Source organism: Taudactylus pleione, unplaced genomic scaffold (genome assembly GCF_031769625.1).
Source record: "Taudactylus pleione unplaced genomic scaffold, aTauple2 ptg001598l, whole genome shotgun sequence".
Taxonomy (NCBI): Eukaryota; Metazoa; Chordata; class Amphibia; order Anura; family Myobatrachidae; genus Taudactylus; species Taudactylus pleione.
This window is the reverse complement of record NW_028285995.1, coordinates 767,501-791,975: the sequence shown is the minus strand read 5'-3', so window position 1 is coordinate 791,975 and position 24,475 is coordinate 767,501. Positions and strand designations below refer to the sequence as shown.

Sequence of the window (24,475 nt, the reverse complement as noted above, 5' to 3'; positions counted from 1 at the left end):
TCACATTGGTGGATTGCAGTCACGGCCCAGGGAACTCTCTCCAGTACAGGCTTAGTCCATGAAAGAGAAACTAACGTGTAAAATATATTTCCTACTGGTGGAACACATGCCAACATAATACTTACATATGTGTGACGACTTTTATTATTAGCACGATAATAATCCAATTACAGGTCTGTCATAAATATCAGTTATATAAATGTCACTTCCATATACAGTAGTTGGGCTCAGTATTCAGACTATCTAGTCACTAGGCGCTAGAAATGCTTCACCCCTCCATGATGCCACTAAGATCTAGAAATGCCTCATACCTCACAGGTGTCACTGTGAATTAAAACGGTCTCACACTTCAGTTATGTCACTGCAAATAAGAAATGCCTCATACCTCAGTGATGTCATTGTGAATAAGAAATGTCTCTAACCTCAGGGATTTCACTGTGAATAAGAAATGCCTCTAACCTCAGGGATGTCACTGCGAATAAGAAATTCCTCATACCTCAGGAATATCACTGCGAATAAGAAATGCCTCATACCTCAGGGATGTCACTGCGAATAAGAAATGCCTCATACCTCAGGGATGTCACTGCGAATAAGAAATGCCTCATACCTCAGGGATGTCACTGCGAATAAGAAATGCCTCATACCTCAGGGATGTCACTGCGAATAAGAAATGCCTCATACCTCAGGGATGTCACTGCGAATAAGAAATACCTCAGAAATGTCACTGCGAATAAGAAATTCCTCATACCTCAGGGATGTCACTGCGAATAAGAAATGCCTCATACCTCAGGGATGTCATTGTGAATCAGAAAAGCCTCATACCTCAGGGCTGCATCGTAATATATGTTGTATCCATGTGCACTTGTTACACACGGTCTATTACCAAGTGTCACTTCCTTTATCCACCTAAAGACATTTCTACACAACCAACCTCCTCTATGGATAAACAGTGAAAGTAATGTCACTGACAAGGGACTTGATGGTAAAGAGCCCCCTGATACAACTGCCAGGCTCTACGATAGTCTTGTGGATCTTCTCCTGGTTCTCTATAATGACTGTAGCCCCCTCTCACCCCAGAAATCCACCTCTCTAGTCTGACTCAATCCCTTATTCTACAGCACAATGTCAGGCTGGGCCACAAAGACACAACAAGCACTGCCATCTATTGGTGTGATCTGGAAGGACATCGCTTGCAGACTGCAGTCACTGGTTTATTGCTCTGATCACTGAGCAAGGACAGCAGATGTTTAATGTTCAAGGTGGAGAAGTATCATAAACTACATATGCACCACATTTAAGAGAAGCAGGCAATTATGCAGCAAAGTCTAGAAAGCTAATAAATTGGGACATGCACTAATATCTGCACTAATTGTCACAAACCAGAGTCAGTCTATTCAGACAATTCCATCAATATATTGTCAGACCGCACCAAACGGTAACAACCCTCCATTCTTTCAATGTATACAAACCGGTACATTATGGAATGTGTCTGGTTGCCCCATTTATTGTATCCGAGTCTACAGATTTTGTACCATCGTTGATTTGCACAGCCTACATTAAAGACAGACCTATTGGAAGCACGATTAGGCAGCTTTATAACCGATAAAGTAATATACACTATGTGAATATTATCATCACTGAAGACCAGAGCAGATTACGCTCTGGTCATTTAATGATCTATTACACTGCATGTACTTCGTTCATTGTAAAATGAAGATAAGTTTGGTGAGCTCACACTATAACATTATTATTGAAAGCTGCATACAGACACGATCAGTAATGCCACTGATGAACCTGCTGCCTCTGACGGCTGCAGAGAGAGAATAGGGAATCTCGTCCTAATGAAAGTGCTCCTCATCTGGAGAAGGAGCAGTACTGCAGCCTAGAGTAGGACTGGTGTAGGTTATTTGTCCTCTGCAGAGCATTGCAGGATTATCCAGACAGAGACAGCCAACCCACTCCCAGCTCACAGGGAGTCTCCAAACACAAAAATACTGTGGAAAAAAAAAATATATATATATACAACATGTTAGTGTTATGCTCAAACACCAGGGGGAGGCGCTAACATGCTCCTAACTGGAGCTCATCGTGTTACAAGTGCGAGTAGGTTAGAAAAAATTTATCTATGGTAAATCAATAATGTAACTAGACGACCCAGTCACAACAAGCACTTTACTATGTAATTATATTACATCATGAAGTACGGAAGGGAAAATGATCTAGACTGGCCCCTCTGTCCAATATTCATAAGGATATCAAGGAGAGAATATATTTTAGGCCAGTACTATTACACAGGTAGTACAAATTCATAAAGACACAAATAGGACAGTGCTGTCCCTCCATCCACAGACAGCAGGAGCTGAGTTACTAAAGCAAGGCCCAGCAAGATTTTAGAAGGATGGATAGATAGATAGGATAGATAGGATGGATGGATGGATGGATAGATAGATAGATGCTGACTGCATTACGCAACATGTTGTTTAAAAGTGTTGGTTTCCTGAGGGTACAGTAGTCGCTACCATTGTCTTTTGTGCTGTGTTTAATAACCGGACCTATAGCCAGGGGAATCCACCTCTGTCAAAGTGACTGCTCACCCTGAAGGCCGCAGATGGTAGATTGCAGGATAACACATTACACACAGTATATGTACAGTCTACATGGTTTGCTGTGAGGGGTCACATACGGCATACACTAGTGACCAGTAATATATTATCTCAGGCACTGACAGCCTTAACAGAGAATGTCACCCGGGCACTTCTGACGTGGATACCCCCAGGCTGAGCTTCCAGGTTATAATGCAAATACACAGAACATCGACCTCTGGACTGTAGACGCCCAATGCACCATCTGTATTGACAACACATTCCACAGGGAGGCGCTGTATCGAACCCCTCATGGGGAAGCAGGAGAACCTGTGACACCAACAAGCACAGTTCAGCTCTCCCAATGTACAATTAAGTGTAAGCTCTCTGGGGCAGAGGCCTCCTTCTCCTATTGCTGGATTCTGCTTCGATTCTGTCGATATCTGGGGTATCCACTACCAGATCTGAAAACAACTGCATGATTACGACATTGTAATCATGCAGTAGTTTGTCTGTTGTGTGATAAGCCTGCACTGAACGAGAAGACGTTCAGCGCAGGGTCATCAAACATCTGGAAACATGCTGAACCTGACGATATCGTCAGGTTGACCAGCATGTTGGAGAGATCATAGATGTCTAAACGACCAGCGGGCACGCGCATTGTTGGTCGTTTTAGACATTTTTGCAAACGATTTGCAAATGATTGAATGATCATTATCGTTCATAAAAATCGCTAAGTGGATACCCCCTAAAGCTGGCCACACACTAGACCAACTTACATCCAACTAGTTGATTGGTTGGAATGAAAATCTGGTAACGTATGGGGGTAAATGATGATCAGCAATTTGCTCCTAAATGCCAGAAAACGGATGAAAATGGCGTCAGACAAGTTTGTTAAATGTTTGATCTAAACAATTTGTTCAAAACAGTTTTTGTCCATTTTCCGGCGTTTGGGAGCAAATTGCTGATTGTCATTTTGCTTTCATACCTTACCAGATTTTCATTCCAACCAATCAACTAATTGGCTGGTTGGACAGATAATCTTTAGATGTGTGGCCAGCTTTACTGTCAATATTCCAGTCACTTGCCTTTATATATAAATACAAACACCATAAACTTGTCCAATATAAAGAGAACTTTTGCAACAGTCGTTAATAATTAAACTTCTGTTAAAGTATGGAAACTTATTAAGAAGTTGGGGTGCAACTAATTAGCTGTCCCTTCTCTAATTTGTACATAATTATAAATGTGATTAATATATAGTGAGATCTGTGTGACTGGATCCTTGTATTGCAGTGACAAACATACACATAAAAAGCAGAAAGCACAGCTGTATTTTCAGTCTCTATAATCCGTACTTGTATACATACTATATTAAAGCACAGGATGGGTGACTTTATTGGTGAACTAGAGTGGTATATTGCTGCCAGTTTATATAGCTCCACACATACAGGGAAAATGTGAATAAATAGCCCCCCAGCCAACCTGACAGCAGACATACAGCCCCACGGAGAGAACCTGCGTACTTACAGCCCAGCCTGGCAGAACTGCAAGGGTTCTGGAACGCACAGCGCATTCTGCGTAAGAAGTTATCCAGAGCGAGCGATGACACAAAGTAATACAATGTAGTAAATGTGTACAATAGAAGAGTATGATGGATGGGTGGAATAATACACTGACCTTTTTCAGCTAATCATTACACGAGATCGCAAATTCTCTCCCTGCAGGGCCACGTTACACATTCATCTCACGCCTGGCCCTGAGCGGCACCTGGCGGGATGATTCCTCCTGGAAGTAGCTGAATATATATCACTACCACCCTAGGAACACAATCTTTATACAGCAATGCCTGCTTTTATCACTTGCTATAAGCTAATTAGGTGGGGGGGGGGGGGTAATGTGGTCTCTGTGTGATCGATGATTTGTGGCTCAGCAGAGGAAGTACGAGATCATTAAAAGTAGAGTATGACTATTAATTACAATCATTTACTATAACAGCACAATAATGCTATTTGTTCCTGAAATGATTACTTCCCAAAGGTCAGTTTTGTGCAATGCAAATTCGGAGCTATAAAGTCAGACTGTTCATTTTTATTTTTTGGGGAGGGGGAGTGGTAACGGGAACATGCATACTTCCAGAACTCTCGTAAGCGTGGATATAATGGAATATACATTTTCAGGTATATATTAAATGCAGCGGGGTCCAACGTGATTGCAATAAGATTAATGGACAAACAAAGCAAATTTTCATCTATAATTAACTTTATTGGACTACTTAAGGATCTTGTGTCTTGGCACAGTTATGGTGAGATGTGTATTTACAAAGCTGCATTGCCTCTCATCTTACTCTGTAAGGTACAAAAATGCAGAGGAGAATGGGGCGTTATCACCCCCATATCAGTGTAGAGACACTGATCTCAGCGGCTGGTAACTGCTATCACAGGAGGACCTTCCTGCATTGCAGAGGCTTTGCTGGCCCCTGGCGAGGTCATTGCTGCCGAGACAAATTATCACACAAGGGTTTAATCATAGTCTTCTGACAATCAACAACCTTTAGTAAATGAGCAGACTGTATTCCGGGGATCTGGGGACAGACTTCCTTTTCTCAGCATTAATGTCCTCTCGTCCTCAGTGTGTGCAAAAAGCCGTGACTCCTACTTATAGATGTGACTCCCAGTTTCACCTCCTCTGTGATCAGTTTGGAAATCACCAGATGCAGTATTAATACGACAGGCCTGGTCACCTGGGTCTATCTGGAAATAGTGGAAGTACATTTGCATATTCTCCAAAAAAAAAAAGACGAATAATAAATGTATTTAGCTCAAGGTGGACTTCAATCGCCCAAAGCTGGGGCTACTACATTGTGTTGATCACATTTGTGGTACTGGGGGGTATGGTTTATATTGTCGACATTCATCATGTTAACATGATTAGAAGGTCGACAAAAACGGCCCTGGTGGTCTAGTGGTGACTTATCCAGTACAGCGAGTCCCACAGTGTCCGGTGGTGACGTCAGGATGACTTCCAGCAGATTCTGTGCGGTTTTCAGCAGCGAGTATTGCTAAACCTAACGCCTAAACTTTCCTCCCAAAGCCTATCCCTCCTCTACCGGAATATCGACAATTCACATGTCGACATTGTTGAACATTATAACTGTCGATATCGTGGCTATATCCCGATGCTGGGAGTATTAACACATTATATTTTTTTAGAACATCGCCAGCATATCATATTAACTATTTTATTAGTAGGGCCCCCCCCACAAGTTATCTGCCCCACTAACCTTACGCCGGCCCTGGTCAGGTCAGTGACAGACAATACAGGTAATCCAGGACAGTCAAGTGAGAAAAATACAAAGCGTGTGTGATTGAGCACAACTAAAACCCTTAAGGTGAGTACACACTGGGCGATAAAATAGATGACCGAACGATATCGTTCACTATATCGTCCATTTTTTAACACCAAAACGATGAACTATAACAACGATGCGCGTTCCCGCAGGCCGTTCGTCATTGTCGTTCATCGAGCAAACATGCAGGCCAACCTGACGATATAGTCAGGTTGCTGCATGTTGGGGAATGGGCGAGAGAGCCCGGCGCTGAACGATATAGTTAATGATATCGTGCAGCGGGTGTGCTCAATGTCATGAACGACATTGAGCACACCCTGCCGGGGACACACTACACGATATCGCTCAGGGAGCATATCGTCTAGTATGTACGCTCCTTTATTATATAGGGAGAATCAGTTCCATTCAAAAGGGTATAGGAATTTCCAGCAAACATATCCTGCACAAAAGGAACAAAGCACCTGCTTTACTGATAGAATAAAACCAGTCCCTATCACAGCTAACCCACTATTACAGTCAGCACAGGTGTATTTATGTTGCACAAGTTAGTGTCTCGGAATTGCATGGTGTACAATGGTTACGTTACCAGAGCACAGTCTGGTTGTGTTCCCCAATTACAGTGGCCTGGCAGACGTCGCATTAACACCAGCAGAGAATGATATCGCAGGAGTGCCAAACAATGATTGTCAGTGAGTTTTGCAGCTCTGCTTTGCTAGACACACAGGCTCACGCTCTCGGCGGTGATGAGGATGGAGAAGCGCTGGTTCCATTGTGCGATCAGAGAGCCAGTGATGTAGCGGCACTGTGTCATGACTTTGGTATGCAGGGCGTGACCCCTCATGAATGGGTCCAACGGCTGATCTATGCCACAATACAGCGCAAACTCATGTGGAGCTGGAAGCTCTCTGGGACTCGTCAAGAAAACTCATTCAATCGCCCACAAAGCACCAGGAGCGATTGCAGCACACAGAACGTGTACGTATGTGTATCTGAAATCACTTCATCCACGCTTAGCCCAAAAGGAACATGATGCATAAGAGTTACCTCACTGTTTGGCAGCTAAAGGCTCTGGTCAGGCTGTATTCTGCAATGCCAACAGATGGTTTCCACTAATTAATGCAACTTAGCTGCAGAGAGCAGGCTGTAATCAAGGAACGTCAACAAAAGAGTCCTCAAAGACCGTCCCATGATTCTTCCGGGAAGGACAGCTGAGGAATTCTGAGTGGTTTCTGGGGTGAAGAATGATTTCCACCTCACTCCTCATCAGCACAGATTAAACTAGGCTCAGTTAATGCCTGGCACAGTATGGGCATCAGGCCAAGTACAGATGGCACAGATAGCCTTATCACTGGACACTTGGTGACACAACAGCACCATGCAGGATATATGGAATAATTTACAGTTTTGAAAGAAAAAAAAAAATTATTATTAGCACCATGAAAAAAAATGTGATTTGCATCCTACGTCACCATGCGCACATAGGGCCTGGTTCCAAGTGTCACGGTTGTCGCAGCCGCTACTGGTGAATTACGGTAACGCCTGCAGGAAGTGTCTGAAGGAAAAAAAAGACGAGTCCAAAGGCGCAGTAAGGAATCGTCATTTGCGTCGGAAGATGCAGACCCTGGCCTCCCCTACAAAATGCGGGCGACGCGCCATGTTTTGTACAACGCTCCCCCAAACGTCCGCAGCATGTTGTGGGGCACTGCGTGCGAGTTCACATCCGCAAATAAAAAAAAACACAAAAAAAAAAAAAAAACATTCCAATACCGCTACACTCTGACCCAGGCCTATATTCTGATGAAAGCCTTTCTTGGACTTGTGCTTGGCGTGTAAGTACAGTAGGACACGCGACCCCGCCATGTCACTTGAGATGCCTCCATGGCGATTTAGCGTCATTTTTGTGCACCCCATAGGTCTGGTGGTCACATCTTTACCTAAGGAGTGTAGCCATACGCTAGATTTAAAGTAGTGGAAATCTTCATTTATACCACAATCAAACCCAAGTTGTCTCCTGGGTATAACTAGACAGACGCTCTCCGAGACAGAAGTTTTACTTTCCTATGAATTATAACTTAGGAGCCATAACTTGCTGGATATATTCACGGTGGGCAGAATACACCTTTAGCTTATCTTTTAATTAAGAAAAAGGTAACGTTAAAAGGAGAAACATTATCCCAAGTGGCCGCGAGCGCCTTTGAAGGATTTGCAATTAGCAAATTCCGGCAGCGAACTACTAAAAAAGTCACAAATTTGAAACTTACGCAAAACAGCAGATATCAGTCTAACGCAACCGGAACTGAGCTGACAGTCTTAAGAGGTCATTTATAAAGGTGCAAAACCTGTTTGGTTCTGTCACGTGCCAAGATTTGTGCAAACGAACTTCAACGGAGCTTGTGGAGGGTCAGTGGGGAGAATTTGGGTGATGTGAGGGGCTCAGTGCAAAGTATAAAGCTGATGCACTAGAGAGCAGTTCTACTGATGCAGTACAGAAATGAGATTTCCTTTTGCAAATAAATAATCCTGAAATGAAATAAAGGGGTGAAGATTTCTTGAGTCCGTTCCGTGCTATAAGCGGGGGCATTTAATAAAAGGTGCTTTTATAGAATAGTAAGAGGTTAGATGGTTACACTTTTGCACAATACACATCCTGGAGACTTTTCCACCTCTGCAGATACCTACACGCAGGCAGCTGTGGTGTCACGACCATGAGGAGAAGGCGAGCACCTTGATGGGTACTGACATGAAAGCAAAGCTATTTTATTTGTGGTGTGTTCTATAAACGAATCTCTTATGCTGCGTATCCACTAGCCGATATAATGAACGATAACAATATCGTTGTCGTTAATTATATCGGCCAGCGCATATGCCATCAACTACCAGCGATGCGCGCTCCCGCTGGTCGTTGACGTCGCTCATCGCCCCAACCTGCTGTCCAACCTAACTATATCGTCAGGTCGTGCAGGTTCGAGGATGAGGGAGGGTGCTGGCACTGAACGATATTGTGAATTATATCGTTCAGTGTGTGTGCGCTCAGTGTCGCTAAGGACAATGAACACAGCACTGCCAGGGACACACTACACGATATCGCTCATGGACGATATCGTGTAGTGGATATGCGGCTTTAGAGGGAGGAACAAAGTTCATACCCCAGCACAAGGAATATACCCATCAACCTGAATTACTCCCAGCCTTGTGATAAAAATATTTCCGCACAAAACCCAACATTCTCTTATCAAATACGGACACCTGAAATAAAAAGGTTTGCGTAAAAGTCCTTTAGTTTTTTAACTATACAAAACTAATTCCGACCATTACAATTCCTTGTGCTCAGTGTCCCATAGAAATAAAGGCGACTGAAGCCATTCCGCCATCACCAGCCATTCCGCCATCACCAGCTAACAGCAGCCATTCCGCCATCACCAGCTAACAGCAGCCATTCTGCCATCACCAGCTAACAGCAGCCATTCTGCCATCACCAGCTAACAGCAGCCATTCCGCCATCACCAGCTAACTGCAGCCATTCCGCCATCACCAGCTAACAGCAGCCAATCCGCCATCACCAGCCATTCCGCCATCACCAGCTAACTGCAGCCATTCCGTCATCACCAGCTAACAGCAGCCATTCCGCCATCACCAGCTAACAGCAGCCATTCCGCCATCACCAGCTAACAGCAGCCATTCCGCCATCACCAGCTAACTGCAGCCATTCCGTCATCACCAGCTAACAGCAGCCATTCCGCCATCACCAGCTAACAGCAGCCATTCCGCCATCACCAGCTAACTGCAGATCTGTGGGGGTGGCGGGATGCTGGTTATCTACATATAGGTAAGGTAACTGCACACTAATGGTTGAAGGTGGAAATCTTTATCGTTAATTGGATCCACAATGGCTTATCATAACACTGGGACCGGGCATGTAATGAATACTAGATGGTAAAATAGACTAGAAAATGAAACAGATATCACACAGCATTACACAAAAGAATGTAGCTCACCTGCAGATTACACCTGTAAAATCCAATAGCCAGGAACCAGAAAGACCTTGTGACCACTCTCTCTCCTGTGCCCTCTCTCATTTACATTATCCTATACATACTTACACCCCTGCTCACTCTCCTGTGCCCTCTCTCATTTACATTATCCTATACACAGTTACACCCCTGCTCACTCTCCTGTGCCCTCTCTCATTTACATTATCCTATACACAGTTACACCCCTGCTCACTCTCCTGTGCCCTCTCTCATTTACATTATCCTATACACAGTTACACCCCTGCTCACTCTCCTGTGCCCTCCCTCATTTACATTATCCTATACACAGTTACACCCCTGCTCACTCTCCTGTGCCCTCTCTCATTTACATTATCCTATACACAGTTACACCCCTGCTCACTCTCCTGTGCCCTCTCTCATTTACATTATCCTATATAGTTACACCCCTGCTCACTCTCCTGTGCCCTCTCTCATTTACATTATCCTATACATAGTTACACCCCTGCTCACTCTCCTGTGCCCTCTCTCATTTACATTATCCTATACATAGTTACACCCCTGCTCACTCTCCTGTGCCCTCTCTCATTTACATTATCCTATACACAGTTACACCCCTGCTCACTCTCCTGTGCCCTCTCTCATTTACATTATCCTATACACAGTTACACCCCTGCTCACTCTCCTGTGCCCTCTCTCATTTACATTATCCTATACACAGTTACACCCCTGCTCACTCTCCTGTGCCCTCTCTCATTTACATTATCCTATACACAGTTACACCCCTGCTCACTCTCCTGTGCCCTCCCTCATTTACATTATCCTATACACAGTTACACCCCTGCTCACTCTCCTGTGCCCTCTCTCATTTACATTATCCTATACACAGTTACACCCCTGCTCACTCTCCTGTGCCCTCTCTCATTTACATTATCCTATACAGTTACACCCCTGCTCACTCTCCTGTGCCATATCTCATTTACATTATCCTATACAGTTACATCCCTGCTCACCAGCCCTTCCTCACACGGGGGTTCCGGACTATAGACAGTCAGTAAAAAGGTCAACAATGTCTTGATAGAAACCAGATGTTAGACAGTCAATAGGTCGAATGGGACAAAAGGTCGACACATTAAATTTAAAGGTAGACATGTAAGAAGGTCGACAGGTACAGATGTCGACCGTTTGACCCTGTTAAACAAGAAAAAAAAAAAAAAAAGGGTCTACAAATATTGGTTGACATTTTTGTTTGTTTTTTTAGGGTTAGGCACCTACCGGAGGGTTAGGCACTAGAATGGAAGGTTAGGGTCAGACACCTACCCCGACGGTTAGGGTTAGGCACCAGGAAGGAGGGTTAGGCACCAAGGGGGGGGGGGGATTAGGATGAAAGGCTTCGAAAAAAAAAACAACCACTACGTGTCGACCATTTTTATGTCTGCCTTTTGACCCGGCCGACCATGTGTACATGTCGACATTCTTACAGGTCGACCTTTAGTGTGTCAACCTTTTGGCTGTCTAATATCTGGTGTCTATCTAGACACGGTCGACCTTTTTACTGTCTCTCTCAAACCACACCCCTCACACGGATACTTGTCATGTTTGGCGAAGTGCTCCTGTCATAGGGAATAACTTATTCCTCTGCATACACAGGTGAATGTTATATTGCTTCAGACCATCCAAAGCTTCCGCGTCCTACATTTACACTGAGTGTTACCCCCAAATACTACTATCAGTGTTAGCTAACTCCCCTGAGTATACGGTACGAAGTCTGCCAGGGACCAAGGATGGGCCTTTTAGTCTTACATTTTATTTTAACCTCATAGTGGGCTCTATTTACTACAATCCGCATATTGAATGCGGATTGTAGTGTGATATTACCAAGTGAATTCGCATTGCGAATTCAGGCAATATCACAGGGATTTACTATAAATCCCTTGCAGGGACAGAGCTTGCGATAAAGCTCTGTCCCTGCGGATCCCATCCGCACTCTAGTCGCGGTATTTTCGGAAAAAATACAGCGACTAAGAGCCCGCGCATGCGCCGACCCACCGTCGCTGCTACCCCCCACCGGCGCTAAGCCCCGCCACCCGCGATCGCGGACCCCCCCTCCCCTCCGGGCTTCACGATCAGGTGATCTCCCATACTGCACTGGGACCCGATCACCTGATGACCGGGCAGCAGTGCACTGTGGGAGACCAGCTGACCGGAGAGGAGCCATCACTGGAGGCCCAATCACCGGTCCCTGGATTCAGGCAAGTAAAAAAAAAAAAAGTTTACATTTTTTTTTTGTTTTTAATACAGCAATCAGCTTGCGGTCTGTTTGGACAACATAGCTGATTACTGGTACCGGCTCCCGCCTCTGCTCTCCCAGTTAGAGCAGAGTGGGAGCCCGGTAACCGGGGGAAACCCTAGATAACGCCACCTCTAGGTGGCGTTATCATCACAGGGCTTCCCCCTGTATTTTTTTACAATTTATTTTTAGTAACTATGGTCGGATCACATTTCCCAATACAATTATGCTTTACTAAAAATAAGTGATACCTAGGGGTTGGAGTAGAATTTTACAAATTCTACTCCAATTACCCTGTAATAACTACAGGTGAAACTAAAATAATGTGAAAAGGGTGTGAAAACACCCTTTTTCACTTTTAGTAAAAATAATGTTAATAAATAGACCCCAGTATATCCCCACACACGGGAAGAGTTTATTAGAGACATGCAGACTAATGTCCAGGGATGGGAAAAGATGCACAAGTCTGGGAAAAAGTGGTTTTACATTTATTTGTGGTTTTATAAAATGTTTATATTCCATTAACCTTATTTTCAGCTCAATTTCCTCCAGAGTGTCGAAGCCGGATAATTGGCTGAGACAGAGTCGGTTTAAAATTAAATCTGTGCAACGTCATTTTGCGAATGGCAATGAGATGCCAGTTTGCGACTGGCCGTCCAGCGCCATTTTAGCTAATCTCGCCCATTATAAGTACATATGGCGATGCTATTATATAGCGTTGTGCGATTCCCACGCAATAGAAAGAAGTTAGTAGTCCTCACCACATAAATAAAGACAGTCACTAAAACATATAAACTGATTAATCCTGCAAAACACGTACCATGGTGTACTCCACAAAACACAGTCACACAGCGCTAACTAGCGTCTTTTCCCAATTCCCCAATACTTACACACTTACATAAAAGGTTCCCTAGTATTAAAGTGTAATATTCAAGGTTTACTCAGTAATTATTAATGTTGTGAAATAAAGGTTATTTGATATCTAAGGTGTAGTACAGTGTTTGGTGTTATACTGATCCACTGTGTCTCAACAGATTTCCAGTATCATCGGTGAGAAGATCGCAACATGCGTCTACAAACTATGGACTATAGAGAGTTAGAACATTAAAATGTACTTTGTAATGTTACCAGCTTAGATAAGCATGCAGCGGGAAAAAAGGATACAAAGGGCTGTTGGAGGCTGACTTGTGTCCATTTGAATTGACCTATGAACTATCCTGTAACAAAAGCACCTTTAAGAAGAACCAATGGAATCATGCCAATCTGTTCTATTGTATTGTCTATCCCTGTAAGTGTATATATATGCGCTCTCTGACCCCAGTCGAGAGTCTTCTTGCTGTGCTGTTGACGGAGGTTTCTATTGCTGATGCCGATATCTGGGCCCAGAGCGCGTGCGTATGTAACAACTGTACCTTGGGTCTGTATGATTTATTTGCGGTAATTGTCTTTAGATCACAGCGTGTAACCATCTGTTTTTATATTGAATAATAACTTTTTGTGCTTTGGAACCACATTCAAAGTCTGAAAGCATTTATTTACTGTGCGACTCATTACGCTAAATAGCGACAACTTTAGAAGGTATAGGCAGGATTTTAGAAGGTATAGACAGGATTGCATAGAAGTTTTAAATAGGTATCGATAGTAGCGAGAGGGATCTGCTAGTCCTAAACTATAGTGTGATCTGGATGTAAAAGCAATGACTATACTGTATCTAGGGTCGGTCTCCGGGTTCAGGACGACAGGAATCCAAGCAAATCCTTTCCTATCTAATAACTGGAGCTTTGGGCAATCGCGGAGAGGCCGAATCAGTTACTGGGGGCAAGCGGCTGCCATCGGGGCTTGCCATCTTGGCACCACATCTTAAACTGTAAGACGGATGACGTGTGAGGCAGTTGGCTAAGGTACAATACTGTGAGGAATGATGCAAATGAAACAAAAAAGTTACCCCAGGACAGAGTCCAGGCTGAAAATGGACAAAACACAGGTCTCAAAATAAACCATTGGCATATAATACTGGCAGCATATGTGGTCATTTGCCCTTGAACCTGCTATAATTCTGTGCCCCTTCAGTAGTGTATTCAGCTCAATTCAATACAAAACAACTGTATCCTGCCATCCAGGGAACAGTCGGTTATGCCCATCGGAATTGATTTAAGTCAGCTGGCCGGGCCTCTGGGTTTATCACACCTGACACATCATTCTGTGAGGAAAGGCTCCTATAATAATAGGAATACAGTCAGGAGAGGGGGTTGTCACCTGGTTAATCACCTCCATCTCTTAGTGCTTATTACCTAGCGCGGCCCTGCCATCTCCCAGCAATCACCATGGGGGAATGAAACGTCCATGTAGATTGTACATCGCTGCAGAATAAGTTGGAGTCTTCAATCAGCTACTAAATAAGGGAATTATCTCTTAGGAGCAGCATAAAGTCCATGCAAAGGGATTCCGACAAGATGATCAGGAGCCATCTCTGATTTCATATATAGTACAGAGGATCAGTCTGTCCCGCTAATTAATTCACGTTAACCCATTAAGGCAAATGGTGCACACAGTATGGTTAACAGGAGTCCAAGATACTGAGCAGCCCCTGGTAGAAGAGCTGGAGGAATGGGCAGAATATGACCCACATATAAGGGATTTGCGTCATTTTAAATAAAAACTGGGGCATCCGTGCCAACTGAAGTTTGCTTAGGGTATAAAAATATCTCCATTCTTCCCTTTAGGTCCCACACAAACGAGAAGAGACCAAACCTTGACCTATTAATTCTGATTATTTGATTTTAGAGGATCTTCCCTCATGTATAATAAAATAAGTGACCCCCTCCCACCACTACGCCATAACTCCAGCCCTATTGTGACATTATTGATGGCACATGATGTTGTAGGACTGGAGAACTGTATTGCATGATTGGAGAACAAGTGTATACAGGGGACTCTCCTGGGAGAGCTGGCGCGGTACATTTCCAGCACATCGGAAGAGAGGTTTTAGGCTGCCACTGACAGGCGACGCCATGCATCTCTCATTTCACCAACTGCAGGGGACACTGGGAGCTTCGTGCCAATTACGCTGTGTGAATAGTACTGTTCTGTACTCATCAGCGCCTCCTGCAGATTGATTTAGGTGGTCTGAGAACAAGAGCTCAATAGGAAAATTGTTCCGTTTTGAATAAATCTTATTCTTGGCAGGCTCGGCTGAAAAGCTGACAATCCATTTTAGGTAGTAGAAAATGATTTCAGCTAGGATTTACCCTAACAATCTTTTACACTTGATCAACACTAATCTATACTGCTCAGCCTATCGATTTCACAGCAGGAGCGTGCAGCTGGCATGGGCGACCCAAGAGGCACATACAGCCCTAACGGATATGTGATGTGACCCTACTACACCATGCTTCCCTGGCCATACATGTCACATAGAGCCCTGACTGATGGGGGACATGACAGTATTGCCCCTTGCCTCTTTGGTTATAAATGTAACAGATGGTGGGACATGACCGTTCTACACACCTGCCTTTATGGTCATACATGTAATAAACAGCGCACACTGATATGGGACATGATCCTACTTCCTGTGCCTCTCTGGTCATACATGTCATAACTGATGGGGGAGATGACAGTATTACAACCCGAGCCTACCTGGTCATATCTAATTTACAAGGATAAATACAATCACCATTCCAGTGCCTGAGATAGCCCAGCGAGGGGTTAATATCCCATCTCATTAATGGCTGGATCCCGTCCCATCACTCAGAGGCTGCCTGCTCTCCTATCATTTACAGAGAGAGAAAATAAAATAGCTCACAAGATTTATTAATCCAGCGATGTGCATGAGATATGGTAAAAACACTCATAAGCCATCACCATTTACACAATAAGTTCTAATGTCACAAACATCTGACCTCGATAAATCACAACCTTGATCTCCTCAGCATTTAGCACTCACTGCTGAGTAGGTGCTGCTCTACCACTTACTGCGTCTCAAAGAAATCACATTTTATCCGCAGGCACCAACACAAGTACCAAGATGTGGTCAAATTATCAGATAAATTAAAGGGACAACGTAAAAAAATATGTTAACACTTTTTTTCTATGTCTTAAAACAATGGGCCTGATTCAGAGCCGGACGCAATTAGCGCTCGCTCGTCCAGAAAATAGGGCTGGCTATTCAAATGAACCGTTCGCTCTTTGCGGTCTGTTCACGCCTCTAGGTCGGAACGAGCGAACAAAACTTGCGGTCGTTTTTTGGGAAACTACGCCCCCTGGCCGCTCGCATCCTACGTCATGTCCGCTATTTATTAGATTAATCGAGTACATCGACCAGCGTATGAACTGCTCGCTATTCTTGTGGTTGGTTTTTGCTACCACAATTTTGCGAGCAGCTCTGGCTATAAAAAAAACCCAGTGACGTGGTCAATGACGCTGCTGTTTTAATTATGCACACCCATAAAACGCCCGTTTTGACCTTTAAGCACGCCTGCGATCGGATCTCCACTCCCCGTTTTCAAGCACCTTCCCCTGTTACCACCCACATACGCCTCCTCCTGTCACTCATATTATCAGGCAATCGCTATTTTGCGAGCACATGAATTTCGACCGCACTGACTGGTTCGCGCATGCGTATAACGATCCGTACGCATGCGCAGTTGGGCAAACATCGCTCGGAGCGAAGGAGTGGCCGCTTACGAGCGGCTCTGAATCAGGCCCAATGTGCTCTATTGTGTCAGGTTTAGATTAGAATACCCAGGTTACAGACGACACATCCATAAACCTGGCCACACGCCGCCGTCCTGCCACTCAGAATAACAGAACCACGCGCAGGGCGATCGCTGTAATCTTCGGACCACATTTACAAATTCTGACAAGCACTTTAGTGGGCTCTGTGGTAATCAGGGGCCCCACAAGTAGTGATATCAGATAAATTGTGAGCTGTGGCCTTTGATATTGCAGCATGTAGTACCAGATAGTAATGGTGCATACACACGGGACGATCGACAACGATAACGATATCGTTGTACGATCTCCCGGGTGTGCTGGATGATCGATATGATCATCCAGCACACCACAAACCCACCAACGATCACGAGTCCCTATAGTAACTTGGTCGATATCGACCAGGTTGGCCTGCATGCACGGGCGATGGACGATGGACGATATAGTTATAGTCCATACGTGCCCGCGCATCGCAGGCCACCGAAAATGCACGATATGAACGATAACGTTATGATCGATAGTTATCGTTCATTTTAATCGTACTGTGTGTACGCACCTTAACTTTGTGAAAACAGACAAGGACACCAAGGGGCGATATTTAAACCTTCTAAATAGGACAAGTAGAGGGGGTTGCCCATGGCAACCTTTCAGATTGTAGTTATGCACTAGATAAATTACAGCTAATATCAGATTGATTGCTATAGGCAACAGCTCCACTCATAAATCCACTGATAAATCCCCCAAAGAATCATCTGCACGCTTCTAAAAATCAGTTTTCAGTCCTTTCAAAAGTTGCCGCTATTAAGGTGGCTCTTCCCTCTAGCAGGCTATCATTGGACCTGCTGCTCAAGGCCCTCTGCCCCCTGATCTGGGCAGTGGCGTAAGGTGAGGGGCAGCGATGTAAAAATCTTACACTGGTAGGGGGTAGTGCAGCTTTAAAAGGAAAAGAAAATGTCATCAGTCTGGAATCCATGGGACACAATTTGATGACATTTAAGATGCTGGATTGCGCCCAGCTCCGCTCCTCACACATACTCAGGACAAGTGGGAGAGTTTAGAAAATGCAGAGTTCCACCTGAGACGTCTCCATTTGTCACCGGTGACAGTAAATCTGGCAGGAAAATGAGGAGCAGCACTGCTGCTATTTTTACTCGGCTTATAAATTACAGACACAGTGACAGGACGTCAGCATAGTTTTACGGCGTCTTTAGCAACCGGTGGCGGGAAGAGAGATTTATACACAAGTGCAGGATGGCAGCGCACAGATACCATCAAATAAAACCTGCCCTCATTGTCGGGCGTATGGGTACAATTACCCTCCGTTCCCTGGCGGATCTGTTAGCCGCCTTCAGCTTTTGATTTTTTCCATTTATTCCCATAACAGGTTATAAATGTCTAATGCAGGAATGCTGCCAAGAATAGCTGTGAAACCGGTAACTGCCAGCATCCTGCACGGAGAATAAACTTTATGTGATTGTATTTACGCCGGGCCTGATATACAGAAGTGTCCTTGCTCATCTAGGCTCAATTCGCCACGCAACGCGATATGCCTGGCGTGAGTGAGCCGCCAGGTCCCGTGCAACTCGAAATGTGTCTAAGTCGCAATGCGATGGGACTAGGAAGCAGCAGCAGACTCTGCTGATTCATTGGATACGTGACACTTGTATATCTGTGTGCGACTGAGACTGAAAATGGAACACTGTGTGGAAAAAAGCTGCAGCTGCCGCATCGAAGCACTTTGTCTGCGACTGAGACTCTCAATCGGAATGCAGTCAGGAAACCGACGGTCGCAATGCAGACAGGGGATTAATGACAGGCGTTGAAATCCCGAAGCCTGTCATTATCCCTTCGCCGGGAGCCCGGCATACCAAACGAAGGTAAGCCGGGCGCCGACAGCCGTGGGGAGGAGGAGTTTAGGCTTTAGGGCTCCCAGGGGGGGACTTAGGGTTAGGCACCCCCCCCCCGGGAGCTAGGGGAAGGGGGGGGTTAGGCACCCCCACGAGGGAGGTTAGGCACACCACCCCCGGGAGAGGTTTAGGCACTAGGGGGAGGGGGAAGTTAGGTTTGGGAACTATAGAGGGTTAGGGATAGGTTAAATTCTTACCTTGTCGGGATCTCCTCCGTCTGGCATCCACTGTCGGTATTTGAGGCGGTCATTCATACAGATATACAAGTGTCACATATCAAATTATTCAGCACACAGTCTCCAGGCGAGTCCTTGTGGCGTTGCGACTTAGATGCATTTTCTGCCAAAAAAAAGACGCAAAAAAGGTGCTCTGGTGCTAGCAAAGTCTCAATGGACCAGGCACGCCGGAGAGGGGCTGCAGCAAGGAGGAGTGAGGACATCTGTATACAGAGAGTGGTACGTACATAAAACATGGTGTAAAACGGAGGGCATTCGGATAGTTATTTTTTCCTTCTAAAGGCTCAACTTTGATAAATTAGGTTTACTCATAGGACACTTCGTTAGGTCACAACCTGTCTGATAAGACCTGCTGGGACTGTTCCAGGTGATGTACAAGATCTGGTCAGGTGTTGCTGGCTGTTTAGTCCTGTCTGACAGCTTACTAGGATTTGCAGATGGGTGTCCCGGCCGGCCTGGGAACAGCGTTCCAGAGCGGCCAAAACTCAATACACACAGACCGCAGGAAAGAGATAGCGTTGCCATAAAGCAGCTGGATTATCGGTGGTCCTATAAATCCTATCTATGTGTTCTCTCTTCACATGTAACGGATGCTGGGACCTGTTGCTATTGCCGACGTTATACATTATGCATGCACCTGGCTAATGTTCCAGTGACTGTGCAAGTTGTGTGGCAATCATGGTAAATATTGAACAATACATCACTGTACTCCTAATGCAGGTCAGGGCATGTAATATTCCGCAATCTTTGTTCTCAGATAGATTTCTTGCACCAAGGTTGCAGACAGCCACCTACACATCCAACAAGACGCTACACGTTGTGAGGAACGCAGAGACACTGAACAAATAGGGTGACGCTACGGACTCAGACACAGTTATATCCCAGCTTCGCACACCCAGGGATACTGGGCTGCAGCAACGGAGAGAAGGAGGTATAAAGACACAAGGGAGGGTTATTGGGACGGTATCCGGAGAAGAAACTGTTCTAATGATGCACAAATACAACCAGCTCTGCCCATAAGGGGACCTCTGTACTAGGACATGCAGAGGTGTATCACCCATATAAACAGTGTGAAGTCAGCAGTTGCCAGATTACTGGATCAGGAGGAATTATCCAGGCTACCAACACTCCTGATAAGGGGCTACTGTTATATAGGGGAACAGACATAACATATGCAGCAGTCATCTCTAAATTAATAAATATATATGGCAATACTAAATCCAGCAAATCAAATGCGTACTGCAATGCACCTTTTACTCCAATACACAAATGTACTCATTATGTATAATCCAGAGCTCTGTTCTGTCACCAACCCCAATCCAGCACTTAACTGTAGAGGAGAGCTGCATCTCAACACAGCACTGGGAGAGAGACTCTGTACCAAAGGGGATGACAACTACTATATAAGACACAATTAGATGGACTCCTATTTGCGATGTTACTAGTATTATATTTGCTTCTTGCTACATATGAGGTCTCGTTGCATAAAATATCCATGAACTAACCACAAAGCGATTGCAGGAAAATTCATGCAGGACAGCTGCACATTCAAGTCACATTCCCCACACAATACCACCCCATCTAATAACGGAATGTGGGGGCTCTGTGTGACTGTACGGAGACACCTACACATCAAGCTGCGGATCATGTTACCAGGTATAAACCAGTTACTATTTCTGTACCAGGCAGACAATAGACAATTTGTCCAGACAGCATCAGGCGTGCGGGGGAGGGGTCCGTGCAGGAGATGGAGGTTTACATTAAAACTGACTTCGACGAAATGTAAAACAAGACAACGCAATGAGGGAAGGAGGAGGAAGTAGTTCAGACGCAGAAAACGCACTTGATGCCGTGTCCTGTAATACACAAACTTTATCATTATCATCAACTGTAGTTCTAATGTTCACGGGGATTCCAAGCATACGGGAGCAATAACATGTATGATGTATGTACAAGCTGCACGTGTGGCATTATACATGTGCACCACTCACTCAGGGAGCATACATACAGCAATACTGCACCATGTACTACATATTATCAGGTCTGTACAGGTAACGGGACATCAAACACGTCAACAAAGCACCGAGAAACAGACATTGGATACATTTGGATATTTTATTACACAGCATGAAAATATGACAGATTAATACATATAAACCTCTGTACTGGAGTCTCTGTGTAATAACATTAGAGAAGCGGGGATATAAGTGACATGACCCAGGCCCTCTGAAATAATTAGGCCCATACAAGCAGCAACACGGATGCCTGGCTACCAGCACTAGGTAATCAGTGGTGTAACATGTAATAATAATATAGACCTCATTAAGAAATACAATGAAAACATTAACTCACTGATCCGCACTTAACACACTTTAATCCGGGATTTACTGTGAACGTTACCCTCCTGTTCAGCCGCACCCCAAGAGAGCTCTTTGTGGATTAACAGAGACAATTATTCCAACAGGAACCTCTCCATTATTCATTCATTAATCTAACCCTGTGTGAACTGAGAGACTGGGGAGAAGATTACCACATGGTATACACGAGATACACGCTACCATGTAAAAGACTCACACATGTGCTCCATACGTACGTCTTACATACCACAGGTCCCCTGCAACACATCCACGCTTGTAGAATCTCACAGGTGATCCGCTCTGCGACAGCCGGACATGCATAGTACACATTGCACAGTACACAGGTTTTACATGATAATGTGCCATGTATGAGAATTCTATAATCATTAGCACGTTCTGTTCTGCCTGATCCCATTTCAAGAGTTTTATACTTTATGCACCAAGTGATGAGTTAGAGACATAAGCCGTCAGTTCTCCCTGAGCACACGGAGATAAATCCCAGTCACTATATGGCCTACTATGTTACTGTAAACACAAAACAATCCAACATAGATATACCAGAGCTGCTCACATTACACTCAGCGTGGTAAACTGTCTGGATAACAGCATATTACACTCAGTGACAGCATGGAAACTAATATTCTGATAATTCACTTAAATTGCAATATATTCTCCAGGGTAGCCATGCAGAGAAAATGCCAAATGTAACATGGATTTAAGGTAAAAAAAAAAAAAATACAGATTCTTTATTACTTCTTAGGGAAAGCATTCTGAAATACAAAATTATAAATTACTATGGGGGAGATGTACTAAGCTCTGGAAAGAGATAAACTGGAAAGTGATAAAACTACCAGCCACTCAGCTCCTAACTGTCATGTTACAGGCTGTATTTGAAAAATGACAGCTAGGAGCTGATTGGTTAGTAGTTTATCACTCTCCAATTTATCACTTTCCAGAGCTTAGTACATCTACCCCTTCATCCTTGAAATGCAGATTATATCCCATCTATATCCTATCATTGTCTTGAAGCAGCTTCCAATTCACTTTGCGCCTCATGGTTAAGTGACGGAACTAGCGTTGGCTGCCTCCATCTTGTGCACAAAGAAAGATAAAAACGCAGTGTCCAGATTCCAGAGAGGTCACTGTGGGATGATTTTATACAGCATAAAAATGGGGATTTCTTTTGCTAGAGAAAGATGAACAAATGTCCAAACACTTTAATCAAAGACCCGAACATAGAAAATGATTTAATTTTACTTCAAAACCAGTTATCTGGCGCCGCCATTTTATTTCCTCATTAGCAGCCACACAAAGCCCACAATGATCTAGTAACTGCTTCAAATAAAACTTTATTAGCCATTAGTCTGAACAAAACGGTCACTGCTGTGCAGAATTATGGACTCTCATATTATTGGGCATCGCACAGAAAAGTTTAAGATAAATGGGAATCAGTACATAAACCGCTCTACGTTACTTGGGACCTGTAAGAATGTATGAGCTTTATTATTCTCTGCGCAATCCTAAAAATCACATCAGCTTCCAAACATTAAAGTTGTGTTGACATTAAGCCAAGGGGTAAGATTTACTGACAGCTCCAAAAAATAAGGCGTGGAGATGTTGTCCATGGCAGGCCAATCAGATTCCAGCTCTCGTCTCCTCCAATGTACAGGAAAAATGATACCTGTGATCTGATTGGTTACTATGGGCAACACCTCCACCCTTCCCTTTTAGTAGGTTTAGTAAATCTACCCACGAGGAATGGAATTTGGAACACTGGGGCAATAAATATATTCTAATTCCAATCAGCCCCTCTCTCTTTTTCTAAACTAATTTCTAACATAATCCAATTTCCGGATCTCATGAGCGCATGGCAGAGCCGATTTGTACTCCAAGAGCCAGTGACGACACAAAATGGCTGCCAACGTGTGAGCAGGTGGCGGGTACCTGTAACTTCATACAATGCGTGAGTCTCACATTATAAGTCATATATGACCGTGGCTCTCTCACATGGCCTCAGTGTTATGCCGGGCACCAAGGAAGGACACCATGTAACACAGGGGTTCCCAACCACGGTCCTCAAGGCACACTAACAGTCCAGGTTTTAAGGATAACCGTACTTAAGCACAGGTTACTTAATTAGTACCTCAGTTATTTGATTTAACCATATGTGCTCAACCATGCATATCACTAAAACCAGGACTGTTAGCGTGCCTTGAGGACAGAGGTTGGGAATCACTGATTTAACAGAATGCTTGGTTTGCACTATTCGGTGATGAATAGAGTAAAACGCTGATAATCCAGGTTTATAGAGAACCCTAAAACACAAAGTTACAAATAGTAAAGGAAGTGTAGGTTTGCACACGATACATTGTAATAATGATATTACATATGGGCAGAATACTTACAGGCTGGATCACAAGTCAGATGATATATAGTTCTTCCTTTTTGTATCAGTTCTTACCCAGGCCTGTGCCAACTACACAGCCAAGTACCCATAAACTCACCCATACCCGTCTGCTCTATGGACCACTAGTCAGATTCCTCCTTACGTTTTCTTGAGGCTCTGCCCTAATGGTTGATATGGGAATCTCACTCACACCGATGAGTCCTACTCCAGCCTGCTGCCTCCAGGAATAAGGAGGAGACTGAGGGACCAGGGTGCGGAAACTAAGGAGCAAGTCTTAGCTGCTGCAATAAATGCTGAACGGTCCCATTTCTTAAACAAACGTGCCCTATACCCAATCATTCGGAGCAACAAATCTGCCAGAGTAATATATGGTGCATAGTATAAGAAATATGGTCTACGCTGTAAATCAACAGTTAATAAAAGTCTTGTAATAATTGTATTATTGTCAGCAGCAGGAACAGTAACCTATATGTAGCACTCTAGAGGAACAGGTTACTACTACCTATAAAACACAACTGCTCAGGACAGTATCACAGAGATATAATTTACACAAGTTTTTATACACTACATAAACTCTAAATATACTTTTACATATTGCATACACAGATACAGCAATATCCTTTTTAGCACAGCATTAGATCTGATTCG

The 24,475-nt window shown here is 44.2% G+C and overlaps 1 protein-coding gene across 3 annotated transcripts in view; it reads right to left on the bottom strand.

Annotated features, from left to right (window-relative positions):
• Window positions 1-24,475, bottom strand: part of LOC148442165 (pleckstrin homology domain-containing family A member 7-like) — a 59,571-nt gene that overhangs the window by 18,026 nt on the left and 17,070 nt on the right. The gene's annotated exons all lie outside the window — the stretch shown is intronic.